At 52.1% G+C, this 20,409-nt stretch overlaps 1 protein-coding gene across 1 annotated transcript in view; it reads left to right on the top strand.

Annotated features, from left to right (window-relative positions):
• GABRG3 (gamma-aminobutyric acid type A receptor subunit gamma3) overlaps positions 1-20,409 on the top strand; it is a 189,362-nt gene that overhangs the window by 40,693 nt on the left and 128,260 nt on the right. The window lies entirely within an intron of this gene.

Raw genomic sequence — 20,409 nt, forward strand, 5'->3', positions numbered from 1 at the left:
TTGGTTGCGCGGTAGGGACCAGGTTGACCAGCACTGCAAGAGTGGGCGGTTTTTATAAAAAGTTTGACGACCCCTGCATGGGTCACAGAGACCACCATCCTCTCTGCTCTTCCGCACATGACATTGACGTTGGGCACACTTCTCAAATGAAGTCAAAACCCCGCTCTCCTGCGTCCGGTCCGAGATCATGAAGACGCTGGCGTATTAGACAGAGAAGAAAAATATCCCGGAAAGCGTCATCTCTCGTCCGTCTAGGAGACGGTGTCCGCTCGCGTGCGACACTCGTTAGGATCCCCACCCATCCACGCTCTTTATCCTCAACGTCATAGAATGGGAAACGCCCCCCAGGCGAGGGTTCTGATCGGAACGGTGTCTTACGAGGAAGGAGGCTGTGTGGACACGGTCCGTGAAGCGGAACCTGGTTGGGAATCGCGCATGCCAAGGTGGGGGTCCACCTCTGAGCCCGCCGCTGGAGAACCATCACGGAGAGACGCCAGGGTCCAGAGAAAACCACCACCACCACCCCCCTCCGCCCCGTCGAGGAGCCGGCAGGAAGCGTGACTTCTGTGGCAGGGATGAGAACGGCCATTGGGAACCAGGAGATGCCTTGTAAGGTCCCTGCTACAAGAGTCACCAGAGCCCCGTGGCTTGGGGACAAAGGACCAGCGAGGACCGCAGCGGGGGTTTGGGTGAGCTTGGTAGGGCCCTCCATTCCCTGCCACCACCATTCTGTTCCTGTTACTTTGTCAACCAGAGCACCCCCGCCCCAGATCTCGGCGCCCCCCCACACACACAGAGTTCTCAGGGCTACATGTCTCCCCCATTAACCATTTCCTACGCCTCAGAAAGCCTTCGTGCCGTGCGTGTCATGTCATTTAGATGTCATCATTATACTTTATAATGTGAGGGGGGCCAGCCAGCCAGCCCAGGCTGGGCAAAGTATCATTCTTCACGGGAATGATAATATTTCTCGGGGATTTACAAGCAGGGCTTGTTAGCATCCCATAAATGAGGCAGAGAAAAAAAGAAAACAGGCAGGCAGGCTAAACACCCCCCCCCCCGCCCCATGCCACCCAAGGTTCAAAAGGAAAGGTAACTTTCTTGTGACTTCCATTCACAGAGGAGGATGTCACTCGATACAAGTTTCAGTCGTCCGAACAGACCCGTGACAGGACTTGAATAGGTGACTCGGAAAGAAAGCCACGGACTGTTTGCTCTTCGAGAAATAGTCATCGCCTCCAAATGCACTTAGCGAAATGCAAAAACGCAAACCCACATGGCCTTGGGGAGGGTGTGTCCCCCAACACATCAAGTCCACATGCAGGGTCTCCCCAAAGCCCTGCCTGCAGTATCATGTCACTGTGTGTGTGCGTGTGCGTGCGCATGGGGGTGGGGTGGGGGGACATGGGCACTTTAAAGCCCCATGAAGGGCATTTGAGTAAATGTTTGCCTTCTCAACTTCTTCCTCATGGTGTGCATTCAACGGGTGTGCACATGGTGTGGAGGTCGACTGTGCCCACACCATCACGAATCCATTATTTTTGATCATTTGTTCATCGTCCACACGCAAGGAGGGTGTGCAGGAAACCTGGTTTGGTTCTGGGCTGGGGGCACAGTGGAAAGACTCAGCTTTGCCCCCCAACACACATACCCCCCCCGCCCTGAGGACCCTGGACCCCAGTTGGACCACGCTCCACATCTGTCCCACCTCCTGCTCCGAAAACATGTCCGAATCTAACCGCCTCCCTGAGGAGGTCCGTCCTTCCGTCCACATTCAGACGCTGTCTTGTCTTCCAGCCTCTGCTCTGGGCCAGTGGTCTGTGTGCACACCGATTGCATTGGTCTTGACGCCGGCACAACTCTGTTTTTTGGTTAATGTACATGTTGGAATGCCCAGGTACACCCTGGAACAGATAGGATCGTGCACGTCAATTATAGGTCCATTTTCAAAGGCTCCTGTGTCATTAACTTCTTCACATCGTGGCTCCTTGCAGCCCGACGTCGAGGCTTTGACCTCTTAACAGACCGGGCGTACCACGCTCTCCGCTGAGCTGTCTCCTACATTTCTGGATCTTCTCGGGACTTTTTTTTTTTTTTTAATGATGTGTCAGTGAAATTCCACGAGGACCAGGACGTAAGCCCGTCTGGTCGCCGTCACAGTGACAGCGTCTGGCCCGTGTCTCTGCGCCACTTGCCTGCCAGGGACTGTGTTGAAGCTTTATCCCCGGAGCCGCTTGGCCGGGACCCTGTCACTGACTTTGGGAGGGTCCCCTGGGCTGCTGTGTTCTGTGAGTGAGGGCATGGGAATGTCTCCTGTTCAGAGAGGGACCTCGGGGCAACCCCAAGGGCAGATCCGAGCCCCCCCGCCCCGTGCCTTCCTGCAGGAGGGGGCAGTGTGCCGTGCACGCAGTGGAAGCCAGGAAGGACAGACAGCCCCCCACCCTGCTCTCTCGATTCTCCTGCTTTCCTGCCACACACACACACACACACACACACACACACCCCAGTCTGGGGATGCGATGCCCGACAAGGTCTTCCTTGCATTCTGGGACTGACGCCCTCCCGGCCTCAGAACCCCCTTCATGCGTGCCCGCGGCGGCCCTCCAGGCCCAACAGCTCCGCTGACCCGGATCGTCACAGCCGACCGGCCGCCACCATATGGTCAGCCTGGCAGGCGGTTGCGTCTGGCCTCCGGGATGCTCCCATCCATCACGTACGGCTCCCAGCGACACGGGACCGGTGTCCGTCCGCTCGCACGAGGGCGCGACAGATCACACGACAGATCACTCTTTTGAGATCCACAGTCGGCACCCCACCCCACCCCCGAAACAGGGTTCTCGTGTCCCTGCCTTATTTTCTCTCTCAACATGGCCATCCGGTTGAACAAATATTTGTTGAGTACCAACGGGTCAAGGCCCCATGCCCGACGTCGCCAAGGATATGGAGGGTCGGTCCGGGAAGGTCTCTCTCTCCAGGAGGACCTAGAAGTCCAGCGGCGGCTAACACGGGCGTGTGCGGACATCTGGTCACTCACGGGAGCCTTCCCCGAGTCTGTCTCTAAACCTCAGGGTAGGACGTCTCCCGCGTCTGCCAAGACGAGCAGAACCTGTCCCCGTTCATCAGGAGAGCGTATGACGGTCAGGTGACAGCCTGTTTCCGTGCAGAAAACGTCAACAGGAAAGGATTAGCAAGACCGAAACAGCCTGCAGGACGGAATGTGTGAAGGTGTCAGAGGAAAGACTTCCTGTTCCCATTCCCGGCAGGACTGAGCGGCCGGCGGCTCTCAGATGCTCCCTCTGAGGATGACCGTCCCCGGACCTATCGCAGGAAACACGCTTCGGAAGGCGGGCGGGCGGGCAGAAGGAAGAGGCCAGCTGCCCTGAGGCCAGCATTGAGCGAGGCCCCGTGCCGGATACAGTAAACACACCCTGCGGACACAAGGAAGTGGGAACACCACCGCCGGAATGGGGAACGGGAACAGGTGCCGTCGTGAGGTCATCATCCCGTGCCTGGGAACAGGTGCCGTGGTGAGGTCATCATCCCGTGCCTGGGAACAGGTGCCGTGGTGAGGTCATCATCCCGTGCCTGGGAACAGGTGCCGTGGTGAGGTCATCATCCCGTGCCTGGGAACAGGTGCCGTGGTGAGGTCATCATCCCGTGCCTGGGAACAGGTGCCGTCGTGAGGTCATCATCACGTGCCTGGGAACAGGTGCCGTCATGAGGTCATCATCACGTGCCTGGAAACAGGTGCCGTCGTGAGGTCATCATCCCGTGCCTGGGAACAGGTGCCGTGGTGAGGTCATCATCCCGTGCCTGGGAACAGGTGCCGTGGTGAGGTCATCATCCCGTGCCTGGGAACAGGTGCCGTGGTGAGGTCATCATCCCTGTGCCTGGGAACAGGAGCCGTGGTGAGGTCATCATCACGTGCCTGGGAACAGGTGCCGTGGTGAGGTCATCATCCCTGTGCCTGGGAACAGGTGCCGTGGTGAGGTCATCATCCCGTGCCTGGGAACAGGTGCCGTGGTGAGGTCATCATCACGTGCCTGGGAACAGGTGCCGTGGTGAGGTCATCATCCCGTGCCTGGGAACAGGTGCCATCGTGAGGTCATCATCCCGTGCCTGGGAACAGGTGCCGTCGTGAGGTCATCATCACGTGCCTGGGAACAGGTGCCGTGGTGAGGTCATCATCCCGTGCCTGGATGAGCCACAAAGGATGTCACGTCCAGGGAGTGCTTAGACAGTTAGATTCCCCAAGAGGGGGAGGCGGAAGGACCTCAGTGGAATAAGGTCTCTGTATTTTCCCCCAGAGTGATGGGTCATTCACAGAGGACCGTGGACGGGAGGAGGAGTCCCTGCTGGAGTGTGTTAGGGCTGCCAGTACAAAAACACCACTGACAGGGAGGCTTAAACAACAGGGATTTATTCTTTAACACTTCTTGAGACTGGGAGTCCAAGGTCAAGGCGCTCGGAGGTCTGGCTTCTCCCGAGACCTCTCTGCTTGGCGTAGACACGAATCCCTGTTCTTCAGGCGTTAGAAAAGCGAGGTTGCCTCTGATGAGGGCTTATGAAGTTAGTCCTTTGCATAGAGCAGGGGGCGGGAACCTATGGCTCGCGAGCCAGATGTGGCTCTTTTGATGGCTGCATCTGTCTCACAGAGAAATCTTTAATAAAAAAAAAAAATAATAACATTTAAAATATAAAACATTCTCATGTATTGCAATCCATTCATTTCCTACCGCTCATGTTCATGGTTGCAGGTGGCTGGAGCCAATCACAGCTGTCCTCTGGGACAACACTAAATTTTTCTTGGATAATGCGTAATGAACACGGGTCGTTGTGAGGTTAGGAAGTAAACTTCCCTCCTTTTAATCAAGTAGTCAGCTAGCTAATTGCAGAAACCCTTTTGATGAAGAAGATGGCTAAAAGAAAAAAAGATGAGGAGTATTGTACTTTTCAGCAGAAATAGACAGAGGAATTTGCCTTTGTGGAGAGAGCAGGTTCTGCAGTGTGTCTAATATGCAATGATAAAATTGTATTGATGAAATGGTCAAATATAAAGCGGCACTTTGACACACGCCATACTACATTTGCATTGAAATATCCAGCGGGGGACAGCAGGAAGAAAGCATGTCAAGAGCTACTGTGCAGAGCACAAGCTAGTCAGCAGCAACTCCGTGTGTGGACCCAACAAGGTGACTGGAATTCGGCTAGCTTTGAGGGTGCTTTAGCAATTGTGAGAAATGGAAAACCATTCACAGATGGGGAGTATACCAAACATTCATGCTTGATGTTGCCAATGAACTTTTTGACGACTTTTCAGATAAAGACAAGATAATCAAATGAATAAAAGACATGCCTCTGTCGGCAAGAACTGTTCACGATCGTACCATCATGATGGCAAATCAAATTGAGGCAACACAAGTGAAGGACATAAATGCAGCACCATTCTTTTCTCTCGCTTTGGATGAGTCAACAGACGTAAGCCATTTATCCCAGTTCAGCGTGATTGCAAGGTATGCTGTCAGTGACACACTACATGAGGAAAGTCTTGCTGTTTGCCTATGAAAGAGACAAGAGGGGAGGATTTATTCAAGTCTTTCACTGAGTTTGCTAAAGAAAAAAATCTACCAATGGATAAACTTATTTCAGTGTGTATTGATGGTGCTCCGTACATGGGGAAAAACAGAGGATTCGTAGCACTTTTTCGTGAACATGAAAAGAGACCCATCCTAAGTTTTCACTGCATCCTACACCAGGAGGTGCTTTGTGCTCAGATGTGTGGCGAGCAGCTTGGTGAGGTGATGTCGCTGGTCATTTGGGTGGTCAACTTTATTGTTGCCCGAGCTTTAAATGGTTGCCAATTTAAAACACTGCTGGATTAAGTTGGGAATAATTGTCCTGGTCTGCTTCTGCACAGCAATGTGCATTGGTTGTCAAGAGGGAAGGTGCTCAGCCATTTCACGGCTTGTCTGAGCGAAATCCGGATTTTTCTTGAAATGAAAAACGTCGAGCATCCTGAGTTAGCTAACACTGAGTGGCTCCTGAAGTTCTACAATCTCGTGGACATGACTGAACATCTGAACCAGCTCAATGTGAAAATGCAAGGTGTTGGAAATACAGTCTTATCCTTCAACAATCAGTGTTTGCATTTGAAAACAAGCTGGAACTTTTCATGACCGACATTGAAACAGGTGGTTTACTATACTTTGAAGAACTGGGAGAGTTTAAAGACGCATGCGCAGCAAGTGACCCTGTTCAACATCTTGATCTCCAGCAGCTAGCGGGCTTCACATCTAATCTCCTGCAGTCATTCAAAGTGCACTTTGGAGAATTTCGTGAGCGCACTTGTCTTTTTAAGTTCATAACCCATCCACATGAGTGTGCAGTGGACAGCGCTGACCTGAGTCACATCCCCAGTGTCTCCATCAGAGATTTTGAGCTACAAGCTGCTGACCTGAGGCCTCAGACATGTGGGTGAATAAATTCAAGTCACTGAATGAAGATTTGGAAAGACTTGCACGACAGCAAGCAGAGTTGGCGAGCAAACACAAGTGGGGAGAAATGGAAAACTTCAACCCGCAGACCAGCTGATTGTCAAAACTTGGAACGTGCTTCCCGTCACATACCACACACTGTAGAGTGTGAGTATCGCTGTACTGACAATGTTTGGCTCTACGTATGCATGTGACCAGTCTTTCTCACATCTAAAGAACGTTAAGACCAACCTACGATCACGTTTAACGGATGGAAGTCTCAACGCCTGCATGAAGCTTAACCTCACCACGTATCAACCAGACTACAAAGCCATCAGCAAAACCATGCAGCACCAGAAGTCGCATTAATGGTAAGAAGTACTTTATTCATCATTGGTTAGCAACAGCACAACAACGTTATTAAAAAGAATTCAGAGATTTATTGTACTTTAAAAGTGTTGGTCTTACGTAAAACGCACACATTTACTTGTATTTAGTGTTAAACATATTGTATGGCTCTCACGGAATTACATTTTAAAATATGTGGGGTTCATGGCTCTCTCAGCCAAAAAGGTTCCCGACCCCTGGCATAGAGGACCTGAATAGACACTTCTACCAAGACGACATACAGGTGGGCCAATAGGCACATGAAAAGATGCTCAAGGCAGCTCAGGAGAAATGCAAATGAAAACCATAACAAGATACCACCTCACACCTGTCAGAATGGCGCTCATCAATAAATCAACACAGAATAAGTGCTGGCGAGGATGTGGAGAAAAGGGAGCCCTCCTGCACTGCTGGTGGGAAGGCAGACTGGTGCAGCCACTGTGGAAAAACAGTATGGAGTCACCTCAAAAAGATAAAAATGGAGCCCTGGCCTGTTGGCTCAGTAGTAGAGTGTTGGCCTGGCGTGCAGGAGTCCCGGGTTCGATTCCCAGCCAGGGCACACAGGAGAAGCACCCATCTGCTTCTCCACCCCTCCCCTTCTCCTTCCTCTCTGTCTCTCTCTTCCCCTCCCACAGCCAAGGCTCCATTGGAGCAAAGTTGGCCCGGGTGCTGAGGATGGCTCTGTGGCCTCCACCTCAGGTGCTAGAATGGCTCTGGTTGCAACAGAGCGATGCCCCAGATGGGCAGAGCATCACCCCCTGGTGGGCGTGCTGGGTGGATCCCGGTCGGGTGCATGCAGGAGTCTGTCTGACTGCCTCCCCATTTCCAACTTCAGAAAATACAAAAAAAAAAAAAAAAGATAAAAATGGAGCTGCCTCATGACCCAGTGACTCCACTTCTGGGTATTTATCCAAAGAAACCCAAAACGCTAATTTAAAAGAAGATATGCCCCCCCCCCCCCCCCCCCCCCGTTCACTGTAGTATTATTTACAACAGCCAAGATCTGGAAACAGAAATAGAAGTATCCATCCATCCATCCATCCATCCATCCATCAATAGACAAGTGGGTAGAGAAGATGTGGGACCTCTATGCAAGGGGATATTACTCGGCCGTAAAAAGAATGAAATCTTGCCATTAGTGACAACCCAGATGCAGCTAGAGGCCACTATGCTGAGTGAAACAAGTCAGACAGAGACCCTCGATTTCATTTATATACGAAATCTAAAAAAAAAAAAACAACCACCACCCACAAATGAACAGCCAGAATAGAAATAGGCTCAGAGACACAGAGGACAGCCAGAGGGGAGGGATGGTGGGAGGTTGGGTGAAAACCTGATGGGATTAAAAAAGTACGAATTGGTAGTTACAAAAAAGTCTCGAGGGGACGTGAAGTACAGCCCAGGGAGTCCAGTCAGTAATACTGTGGTTACTTTGTATGGTGTACTTTGTATGGCTACTTTGTATGGTGACAGGTGGGTCCTGGAAATACCGGGGGGGGGGGGGGGGGGGGGGCGGGGGAGACCATGTTGTAAAGCCTGTGTCTAACCACTATGGTGTACCATCTGAAACTAACACAAAGTAATATTGAAAAAAGAAAATTAAACCCTGTGCTGTCAAAGCCCCAAGTCAAAGGGCTCCACCCTCCACCCAGGCATAGTTCAAACCAGGCAGCCCACTGGCAGGCCCCACGTGGAGGACACAGCGATGCCCGCCCCCCTCCCCGCCCACAGCAGGAGGACTCAGAAACCAGGGGGCCCGGGTATAGAGACCGCAGTGTGGGCAGAGGTGGCCCGCAGGAGAGAAAAGCAGAGAAATTGCTTCCCCTTGCTTCCCCACCCCCTTCGCCTCTTTCTTTTGAACTTCTGTAAACTACATGCATTTCCCACACCCCTGGGAATGAGCACACAATACCACGAGGTATTTAAAAAAAAACAAAAACCATGGACTCCCGTTTCTGTTCTCTATTCCATCCCACCCACCCTGAGACAACCAACTGCCCTCGCTTGGGGTACGTCCGTCCGCCCAGAGTCCTCCTATCAACGCATTCATATATGGACTCCACCCCTTGGAAATGACAGCCTCAGAAAGGGTCTTTCTTTACTCACATCCAGCTCGTCACGGGGAGGTTATCTTTATTGGTCGGTGGGGAAATAAATAAGCGAAGGGTTTTCACGAACAAAAGGCTAGGCCCTCCCGCATGCTTGGGACCGGGCCACCCAGTGCGTGGAAATTGCCAGTTTTACAGATGCAGGCAGGCATGCATAAGTCATGGGGGGGGGGGTGAAGTACCCCTCGCCTGGTGGTGTTTCGAGACAGGAAAGAACCTACTTCTTTCTTTGTTTGTTTGTGACAGGGACAGAGAGAGTCAGAGACAGACAGGAAGGGAGAGAGATGAGAAGCACCTGTTCTTTGTTGTTCATTGACTCCTTTCTCATATGTTCCTTGATCTGAGGTGGGGGCTACAGCAGAGCAAGTGACCCCTTGCTCAAGCCAGTGACCTTGCGCTCAAGCCAGCGACCATGGGGTTATGCCTGTGACCCCACGCTCAAGCCAGTGACCTTGGGCTCAAGCCAGCGACCATGGGGTTATGTCTATGACCCCACGCTCAAGCTGGTGACCCTGTGCTCAAGCCAGTCACTTCGGGGGTGTTTTGACCCTGGTTCCTCCACATTCCAGTCCGATGCTCTATCCACTGCACCACCACCTGGTCAGACAGAACCTGCTTCTCAGGAAAGGTGAAGTCACGTGAAAAATAACCCTCATCAGCTTCTATCTGTGGAAGGTTCATGGTGGGTTCCACCTGGAAACAATGACTTGAGGGATTTCCCTTCCACGGAGAGCTCAGTCTAACGTGTTGCCTGGGAGGGATGCACTTCTGCGTCAGGTGTTCGGTCCTGAGTTGTGAGAAGCGTCTTCAGCTGGGCGGGGACACGGTCCCTTCTGGAATGTTCATCAGTTCCCTCGCCTTCAGCGAACAGAGGCTTTGTTCTTGTTCCTCACGGTCGCAGCTGTGGGGGAAGGGTCGGTGCACACCGCCTTCCCTGCTTGCCCACCTCCACGGTCCTTCGTCCCTTCTAATTACACGTCCAGGTCCCTCACGTCATGTGGCCTCCTCCTGCCAACCGCGGCGGTCAGTTCTGGACACGGAGGGGCTGTCCGCGGTGACCAGCACAACAGGATGGGGCACAGACAGAGCGCGAGGGAAGACGAGGCACTGAAGGCAGACACATGAAATACAGAATGCCGAGCACTTGGGAGACGGAAGGGGTAGCCACGGGCTAGCACATCTGCCTGGACCAAGGAGCAGGGAGGGACGTGAGATGTTCTGCCTGTTATCTGGCCAGGGCTGGGGGGAGGGCGGGGGTGATGCATTCGGAGCAGGTGTATTCATGAGTGTAAAGACCGGAGTGGAGAATTCAGACAAAGGTGATGTCGACCACCCCTCTCCCCATGCATTCTAGGGGGGCATGTACCCAGCCCCCAGCTCTTTCATGCGAGCCTTACGTCCTAGGGGGCCTTGATTCCTCCTGCTGGAAAATGGGTCTCTTTGTGTCCCCACTGCCAAGCCCAGACCGGTTTTAATCCACATTAAAACTCTGCGTTAGAATGTAGCTTTTGTACCTGACACTCTTGAGCTGCTGCAGGGGATGGCAGACTTTAGGAAGGTAAACTTCTTAGCTCTGTGATTGTCCTGGATACCCCGAGGTGCCATTTGTTACAGAAAAGCCTAGATGAATGCTTACTTTCCGCTGCCTCCCCCACCTTTATTTACCCTGTGAAGGGCGCTAGGGGGTCAAGCTCATTATTTTGCAAAAATGACTAATCCATTTTTTAAAAAAAATCTCTCTTTAGAGCAGGGGTCCTCCAAACTTTTTACACAGGAGGCCAGTTCACTGTCCCTCAGACCATTGGAGGGCCGGACTATAAAAAAAAACAAAACTATGAACAAATCCCTATGCACGCTGCACATATCTTATTTTAAAGTAAAAAAACAAAACTGGAACAAATACAATATTTAAAATAAAGAACAAGTAAATTTAAGTCAACAAACTGACCAGTATGTCAATGGGAACTACGGGCCTGCTTTTGGCTAATGAGATGGTCAATGTGCAGTTCCATATTTGTCACTGCTAGCCGTAACAAGTGATATGACGTGCTTCCGAAGCCGTGACGCGTGCGTCCCCTGTCACTGGTGCCGCCACATACAGTACTGCAGGAGCACAGGATGCGGATGTTCCTCTCACTGACCACCAATGAAAGAGGTGCCCCTTCCGGAAGTGCGGCGGGGGCCAGATAAATGGCCTTATGGGGCCACATGCGGGCCCGCGGGCCATAGTTTGGGGACCCCTGCTGTAGAGGCATGGGGTGAATGCATCTCTAAAACATGTCACGCCGGTCCCCTCACTCCTCCTGGAAGGAGACTTGTCTGAGCTCAGCCAGCGGGAAGATGCTGAAATTCCTCCCCGACTCCTGAGGCTAGACCTGCAAGAAGAGTCTTTCCTGGGTTATTTGCATTCTGTGGTGACCAAGTTATTCTGGTCTTCTTGTCTTACAGTGAACATTTCTGTAGAGAGCCCTGTTCCCTCAACTGTGTGAGCCGTACTTTTAAAGACCACCGTCTGGGTCCCTGGGGCGCCCATTTCTGCAGGATTCAACACTGTCCCTAAGCCTTGCCAGTGGGCGGATCTGGGGACTCGGCGCTTGTTCCGAGCTGAGCCACCGCCCATCTTTGCCTTCTCGGTGGTGACCCCTTTGGGTCAAATTCAGGACCGCCTGCTTTTAATTTAACCTCATCATGAACGAGCCTTGTAACTGCACGGAGGTCTCCCTCTGATCATTGGCAGTCTCAGGCCCCCTGATCGAATTCTTCCCTTTCTTCGTTCTTCCACGCACACCTAACGGTCCCCAACGCTTGCCAGTCCTGCCTTTTTTTTATTTTTATTTTTTTAAGGGCCCCCTTGCGGTATGTACTCTCCTTAAAACAGAAGTTTTGATCTTAAAGATAGAGGCCCTGGCCGGTTGGCTCAGCGGTAGAGCGTTGGCCTAGCGTGCGGAGGACCCGGGTTCGATTCCCGGCCAGGGCACATAGGAGAAGCGCCCATTTGCTTCTCCACCCCTCCGCCGCGCTTTCCTCTCTCTGTCTCTCTCTTCCCCTCCCGCAGCCAAGGCTCCATTGGAGCAAAGATGGCCCGGGCGCTGGGCATGGCTCTGTGGCCTCTGCCTCAGGCGCTAGAGTGGCTCTGGTCGCAATATGGCGACGCCCAGGATGGGCAGAGCATCGCCCCCTGGGGGGCAGAGCGTCGCCCATGGTGGGCGTGCCGGGTGGATCCCGGTCGGGCGCATGCGGGAGTCTGTCTGACTGTCTCTCCCTGTTTCCAGCTTCAGAAAAATGAAAGAAAAAAAAAAAAAAAAAAAAAAAAAGATAGAGTCACGGACGGAGCCGGGCGAGCGTGACAGAAACATCCTTCGCCAGTGTGTCTGGGACTCGGGTGGTGGGTGGAGATTATGGGCAGGACGGAAAGCAGAGATGAGGTTAACGGACCGGATCACCGTGAGGCACAGAGTCCTTGAGGGAGGAAGAGACGGTTTAGCCCCGAACGGTTAGTCTGTTCATCCATCGATGGGCACCACGCACCGAACTCATGGGTGCCGTTAGCGTTGGCGGGCTTCACTGAGAAGGAATTTGTTATCATTTATTACATGAAGTAAGTCTCCGAGCAGATGTTACTCGGCCTGGCGAATTCTGGAAATATTAATTTTCAGACTGATGTTAATCACTTCCTCAGGGTTCATGTTTACCCTCTGTCGACTTTTTTTTTAATTAATTTATTTATTTATTCATTTTAGAAAGGAGAGAGAGAGGGGGAGAGAGAAGGGGGGGAGGAGCAGGAAGCATCAACTCCCATATGTGCCTTGACCAGGCAAGCCCAGGGTTTTGAACCGGCGACCTCAGTGTTTCCAGGTTGACGCTTTATCCACTGCGCCACCACAGGTCAGGCTCTGTCAACTTTTTATATGACTGTTCCCATGGCATAATACTTCCATTAAAAATGGGTGGAGAGCCTGACCAAGTGGTGGCGCAGTGGATAGAGCGTCGGACTGGGATGCGGAAGGACCCAGATTCGAGACCCCCGAGGTCGCCAGCTTGAGCGCGGGCTCATCTGGCTTGAGCAAAGAGCTCACCAGCTTAGACCCAAGGTCGCTGGCTCCAGCAGAGGGTTACTCGGTCTGCTGAAGGCCCGCGGTCAAGGCACATGTGAGAAAGCAATCAATGAACAACTAAGAAGTCACAACGCACAAGGAGAAACTGATGATTGATGCTTCTCATCTCTCTCCGTTCCTGTCTGTCTGTCCCTGTCTATCTCTGCCTCTGTAAAAAATAAATAAAATAAAATAAAATAAAATAAAAGAGTTAAAAAAAAAAACGGGTGGAGAGATAGAAGTACTAGCGTACAGTGAGATACCTCTGTCCATTTTCATTATTTTATTTCGGTGAGGGGGGGCAGGTAGACAGGGTTCAAGTGCCCAGAAGCCTCCCAGGACCCCAAATGCCTGCAAAGATACAGTTTATCACAGGAAAAGGTGTCGATACAGCGGCCACGCTAACGGGAGAGGGGACCTACCAGTCCAAGGTCCCTTGGCAGTGCAGGGAGTCCGGGCATCGTGTGGAAACACTCATTCTTCCAGCTCAGGAACCACTGACAGTTGCCAGAGCCCCTGGAGTTCAGCAGGTCTAAGTCAGGTCTCAGTCAGGGTGTTTTATAATTTGTTGGCCATGTGGATATATACTCCTGCCACTCACCCCGCCCACACCAACAGGAGAGACTTTGAAGGTTCTCAGTGTCATCGTTGTCAATAAGTAAAAAATGCCGAAGCGTGATGTGCAGCCACCCCCAAACTCCGGGGCTCCGTCCTCCCAATCAACACAGCCAGTTGTTCTTCATGCTTTGACTAGGAGTTCGTACCTGTACAAGCACATTTCTGGACCACGAGTCTGCTGGAATCCACCCTCCCAGTCTGCCTCTGCAGTCTCATGTTATTCCAATATGGTTTCTCCACAAACATTTGCATCCCCATTGGCTGTCTGCCTAAACCTCTCTCAGACATTTATACACACAGGAAAGTCTTCCAAGTTTGCCACGCTCTGACACGTACGTCTTAGCAACGGGATTTGATGGTGCTCCGCCCTTCGTTTTTCTCCCGTATGGAAAATAGCACAACCTCTGCAAGTTGTGTGTTCATGGTATTTCTCCACGTGCATTCTTGGGGCATGTCCTGCGCTTGTTACTCCATCTTTAGTTCCAAAGAAACTGGAAATATTTGCTGTATGCCTCATCCAAGGCACAATACATTGATTAAGCAATTCTAGTAAAATAATAGCAGTATTACCATCCATTCATCCATCCATCCATCCATCCATCCATCCATCCATCATCTATCCATCCATGCATTCATCCATTCATGCATCCATCTATCCATCCACTCATCCATCTAACAATCCATTCATTCATGCATCCATCCATGTGTTCATCCATCCATCATCCACCCATCCATGCATCCACCCATTCATTCATCCTTCCACCCATCTGTTTATCTATCCATCCTTCCATCCGTCCATCCATCCATCCATCCATCCACCCTTTCATCCATCCATCCTCTATCCATCCATCATCTATCTATCCATCATCCATCCATCCATCCATCCATCCATCATCCATCCACCCATCCATCCACCCATCCATCATCCATCCACCCATCCATCATCCATCTATCATCCATCCACCCCTCCATCATCCATCCATCCACCCATCAGCCCACCCACCCACTGTCTCCTTCCCTGTGGCAAACACAGACCCGTCTGGGAAGCTTGAGTTTTAGTGGGTGAACTAACTTCTAGACTGAGGAAGGTGGGTGGTGTGGGGTATTTGCAGGGCAGCCGAGATGAGGTCCACCCATAGAACAGTGTTTGTGTCTCTCTAAGGCCTGGGGACACGGTACCCCATTGAGGATTTCTCCTGAGATAGTTGTAGACACGTTCGGTCATGGTAGAACGATGGTTTTACCTGTTAAACACAACTTGTGAGGTGGGGTCGTTGAAACAACGGGATAAGAAACCATCTTGGCCTCGTCCGCGTTTGGTTCACTGGATGTTCTACCTCCCGGGGTCATCACGACAGTCGCGTGAGGTCTCACCACACCCGCTCTATAGATGAGGGTGGAGAGGACCGAGGCAAAGCCCAAGGCCCCATTCCGTGGTCTCCTACGTCTCGGCTGCACCTGGCTGAGCCTCCTGCTTCCCTGCAGGTGGGGCAGAGCCGTTCTCCTTAGGATGGATGACCTTTGCTGTGTGGTCTGATTAGGGGGTCGGAGGGGGACCCACGGGGGACCCGTGGCCATGGGTCATTATCGCTAACACCCCAGTGTCCTTGATCATCATGGGCTCTGTCGGTTTATCTTTCCTTGAAAGGAGAGGGATCCCAGGAGCACGGCAGCACCTCAGTCCTTCAGTGTGTTCCACATGGAGAGGGGGACATGGAGAGGCGCCCGGAGAGCCCCCTGCCCCCAGTGGAAGGGGGGCGTGGAGAGGCGCCCAGAGAGCCCCCTGCCCCCAGTGGAAGGGGGGCGTGGAGAGGCGCCGGAGAGCCCCTGCCCCCAGTGGAAGGGGGGCGTGGAGAGGCGCCCGGAGAGCCCCCTGCCCCCAGTGGGAGGGGGGCGTGGAGAGACGCCCGGAGAGCCCCCTGCCCCCAGTGGGAGGGGGGCGTGGAGAGACGCCCGGAGAGCCCCCTGCCCCCAGTGGGAGGGGGGCGTGGAGAGACGCCGGAGAGCCCCTGCCCCCAGTGGAAGGGGGGCGTGGAGAGGCGCCCGGAGAGCCCCTGCCCCCAGTGGGAGGGGGACGTGGGTGCTCTTGAGTCAGCTCAGCCCCAGTGCACTCTCTCTCTCTCTCTCTCTTTCTTCCTCTCACTCTCTCTCTCTCTCTCTTTCTTCCTCTCTCTCTCTTTCTCTCTCTCTCTCTCTCTCTCTCTCTCTCTCTCTCTCTCCCCCCCTCTCTCTTGCCTCCGGCGCTGCCTGCCAGGTCCTCTCTGTGCTCACATATTCCTGGGGGAGCTGTTCTAGTTCCTTTTTTTTTTCTTTTTTTTTTTTTTTAATACACTTTGAAAGCTTGTGCTCGCTACCTTCTCCTTTTCTCCCTCAGCAACGCCGCTGAAACGACTTGTTCGATGCCTTATAATTACATTTTCACTCTAATTATAGCTACTGCTTTCTAAAATATTCCGTTCCTTCCAGCAGGACTCTTACCGCTCGCCTACCCGTCGGGGGTGGGGGTTGGGGGGGCTCCCTCATCCCGGCATGTGCGGCGACGTTGGCTCTGAGCGCCGGCTGCCAGCCGCATTTCCAAGATGTCTTTGTTTAATTATATTACCTCTTCTTATCCCAAAGAGAGTCGGTGGGAGGGAATGCCACATGCCTCCTCTCCCTTTTTTTCCTAGGGATAAAACCCAGAATGTGTCATGACAGACAGATGCAGCAGCCGCTGTGGTGCACTAGGGGGTCATTTGAAGAGAGGTAGTGAAACAGCCTCATGCGCTGGAGTGCCGTATGCCTCCGGGCGCGGTTGTCTCCTAAAGCCAAACACGGCAACGGGCACCCACCGTGTGGCCGGGGCTCTCCGTGCCTTGTGGCAGGTCACCCCGAGCTGGCCCCATCCCGTCGTCAACACCAACAGCAACCACAAATCCAACTGGGTATCCAGGGCCCCTTTCCACACCATTGAGGGCAGGTCAGATGCATTAAGAGTTTGAAAATGGCAAATGACAGTAAAAAAAAAAAAAAAAAAAGGACCGCCCCAGGAGACACAGCAAAGGTGATTGGAGACAGGTGCCGTGGACCACAGTGGGACAGGGGGGGCCTCTTCCCCGGCCGTGGCCGCAGGGGGCAGACACAGGGAGGTGGAGGTTCATGTTGCTAGCAGCAACAAGACCATGAGCAGGGCGTGGGGAGAGCACGGGGCTCTGCGTTTTCTACTCTCTTTACCACCAACCACATTGCCTGTAATATCCCCACAGGACCCCTCAGAAGGTCCCTGAGGAGAGTGTTACCATCCCGACTTACAGATGAGCCTGCTGGGCTCAGAGGGGCTGAGAGCTATCCCGCAGCATGTAGACAGATGGAGCTCCCCCCCAGACGCCGTCGGACTTGGTGGGTCCCCCTTCATCGGACACTTGATATCCAATCACATGGAGGTCCGTTTAGTCCTGATGCCAGGCTTCCGTGCCCAGGGAGAATTAATTGTACTGTTTCTTGACCGTGGTCTGCAAGGCCACCTGGCTGCATCAGGCCATGGATGTTTTCCGGGTTGTGACGGGGTGTCGCTGACAGCCCTGAGCACCGCATGGCTGGTGCCAGGCCCCCTGCTGCAGTCAGCGGTCCCCATCGGGGAGCAAGGCCACAGCGGGGATAGGATTGCAGCTGTGGACGATGTGGCCAGAGCAAGAAGTAGCGTTTCTGGTTCCAGGCCACTGGCCCCATGGGGTTGTCTTCTGCAAGGGCTGCAGCCTGCTCTGATGTATCCAGACGTTGGTCCTTGGAGTGGTTAATGTCATCACCAAACGCCTAAGATATGCGGCGTTGGTTTTGGTCTGACAGTGGGCAGCAAGGGAGCTGTTCTCCAGGGCAGACAGCACCGTGAGCAGCACGATGCTGTGACGGACAGTGTGGCTCTGACGGACAGCCCCTTGGAGGGCAGCAGGCACTGCGGACCGGTGGGCAGCAGAGAGATTGCGGAACAGATGATCAGCGGTACATGTGGCTTCTTGGTATTGGTTGCCTTTGACAAGGCACTTACAGGAAAAAAAGATGAATTCCCCCAAAACGGTTGGTGGTCCGCCAGATGACACAGAGATGGCCGTAAAGGGACTCAGCGGTGAGGGGCAAAAGCAGTTCCTTCTCAGGTCCGGACTCTGAAGGAGAAGATCGAGAAGTCTTTTGATCAATAAAGTCTGACGACAGGAAAAACCTGGGCTGGGCACGCAGTCCGGAGTGTGGCGTCCATGAACCTTTCTGACGGGGGGCGAGAGCTCAAGAGGAGACGTGTGGGTCACCCTCACTGGACCCACCCAACAAAGGGCCCCCAGGAGAGAGAAGCTGAACAGGAGTGGCAACGTGGGCACCCTCGTCTCGTTCCTGATCTTACGGGGACAAGCTTTCAGCTGTTGGTGATTGATTCCAGCGTTCGCGGTGGGACTCCTCCTGCATGACCTTGATCATGGGGAGGTAGGGTCCTTTCATTCCCAGTGTGCTGGGTGCTTTTTGTCGTGCGAGGGTGTTGACGTGGGTTGGATGCTTTTCCTGCGTCCATTGGGATGATCACGTGGGTATTTTTCTCTTTGTCCTATTAACATGGTTGCCTCGCACCAATAGCCATGGGTTGAACCTTCCTTGCTTTCCTGAGTTCAACCCCCTTGGTCATGGTCTATCATCCTCTTAATGTGCTGTTTAATTCTGCGTGGTAATATGTCATTGAGGGGTTTTGTATCGATACTCATAAGGGGCATTGGTCTGTTGACTTCTTTTCTCATGATCTCTTTGCTTTGGGCATCAGGGTAATAATAATCCTGGTCTCATAGGACGAGTTGGAAGTGTCCCCTACTTTTCATAATTTTGGTAGTCTCTGTGGAGGATGGGTCTTAATTCTCCGTGAAGTGTCCCGTAGAATATGACAGGGAAGCCCTATGGTCCTAGGATTTTCTTTTGGGGGAAGTTTTAGATCGCTGATTCAGTCTTCTCAGTGGTTATAGGTCTGATCAGATTTTCTGTTTCCTCATTCTTGAGTCTCGATAGGTTGTGTCTCTACAGGTGTTTTCCTCTTGGTTACTCGGTTCGTTGGTGTACAATGTTTCACAGCATTTCCTTCCGATCCTTTCTATTGCAGTGATAGGTTAACAGAGCCCATCTTTTGTTCACTTTTATTATTATTCTTTTAGTTATTTGAATTCTCTTTCATTTTTCTTAGTCTAGCTAAAAAGGTTTGACAATTCTGTTCATCTTTTCAAAGCACCAGCTCCTGGTTTGGCTGATGCATTTTATTGATTTTTTAAAAAATTCTCTTTCATTTATCTCTGCCCTAATCTTTTCTTTTCTTTTTTTCTTTTTTCTTTCTCCTGCTAGCTTTGAATTGAGTTGATCTTCCCCCCCCCCTTAAGTTCTTTAAAGTGTAAAGTTCGGTTGCTGATTAACAACCTTTATTATTATTTTTTTTAACATAAGCATTTCCACTCTACATCCCCCCCTCCCCTCAGCCCTCCTTTGGCTATGTTCCCAAGTGTCTGTGATGCCTTCATTTCCGTTCATCTGAAGGTGTTTCCGAACTTTCCTCGTGATCTCCTCTTTGACCCACTGGGTGTTTTAAGAGGGTGCTGCTTCCTCGCTCCCTGGCTGAGACGTTTCCAGTGTCCCTGCGACTTTTGGCTCCTAAGTTTCAGCCTGGTTATGGAGATTTCTTTCCTCAAACTACAGAGCAAAGGAGAGCAAACATAGCCAGGCTTTACTCTTCACATAAAACTGGCTTTCTGATAGAAAATGCTTCCTTTTTGATGCGCCTGTTGAGAAATTAAGATTTTTTTTTTTTAAGTAATGGAGTTGTTGTTGTGTGTGTGTGTGTGTGTGTGTGTGTGTCCTGAATTAATGCCTACAATTTTCCAGGTCCTCTAGTGCTAAACTCTCTGTTTCTTAGACCATTTATTAATTCATATCAACTCCTGCCCCCTGGGAGGGAGGTGTCGTGCCCACTAGTGTCTGAGTCATGGGGTGGCTTCCGGTCACAGTGGCACAAGGGGCTCTTGGAGTGCCCTGCGGAGGGCTTTGGTCTCATTTCCAAGCCGTGAGATGGCCTCCCACTCTCTCGGCCTGCCCGCCTTGGAACAGACACCTAATGAGACACGTTCGTACGGACAAAGGCTCGCCTCTCTGCTCCCAAGTATGTAATTTGCTTTCTGCCACCCAAATGCAAACCTCTCTCTGGGAGAGCTTTTTATTCATAACGCACGACAATGGAGTTTTTCTTAATTAGGCGACCCGGGATGAGCTATTGGAGTTTTTCCGCCCGCAAAGCTGAAGTGCACATGCGCTAGGCGCGGCACACGTGGTGGGCCATCCACTTGAGCGCGATGTTTGGTGCATGTAACTATCTGAGTTCATCTCGCAGTACTGTACGCATTGACCTGTTCCAACAGGGCCCACACGTCTCAACACCTCCAAGACTTCCCACAAAGCCCCAGATAGGTTCAGTTCTTTGGGCTCCTTGCCTCGTAAGCATTGATTTGCAGAAATCAAGATTGACTCATGAACCCAAGAAATTTGTATATGACTCCCCTTGCCACTGATGCATAAGGCTCCCCCCCATAATGACATCATTTGCTATTTACCTTGCCCCCCCCCCCCAAGGAGAAGATAATGTCACACCTCCGAGCTTGTCCACAGGCTTCCAGAAGAATTGTCTTATACCTCATTCATTTTACTTCCTAAGGAATTCTTGTGGAAGAAACGGGTTGG

This window comes from Saccopteryx bilineata, chromosome 7 (genome assembly GCF_036850765.1).
Source record: "Saccopteryx bilineata isolate mSacBil1 chromosome 7, mSacBil1_pri_phased_curated, whole genome shotgun sequence".
Classification (NCBI taxonomy): domain Eukaryota; kingdom Metazoa; phylum Chordata; class Mammalia; order Chiroptera; family Emballonuridae; genus Saccopteryx; species Saccopteryx bilineata.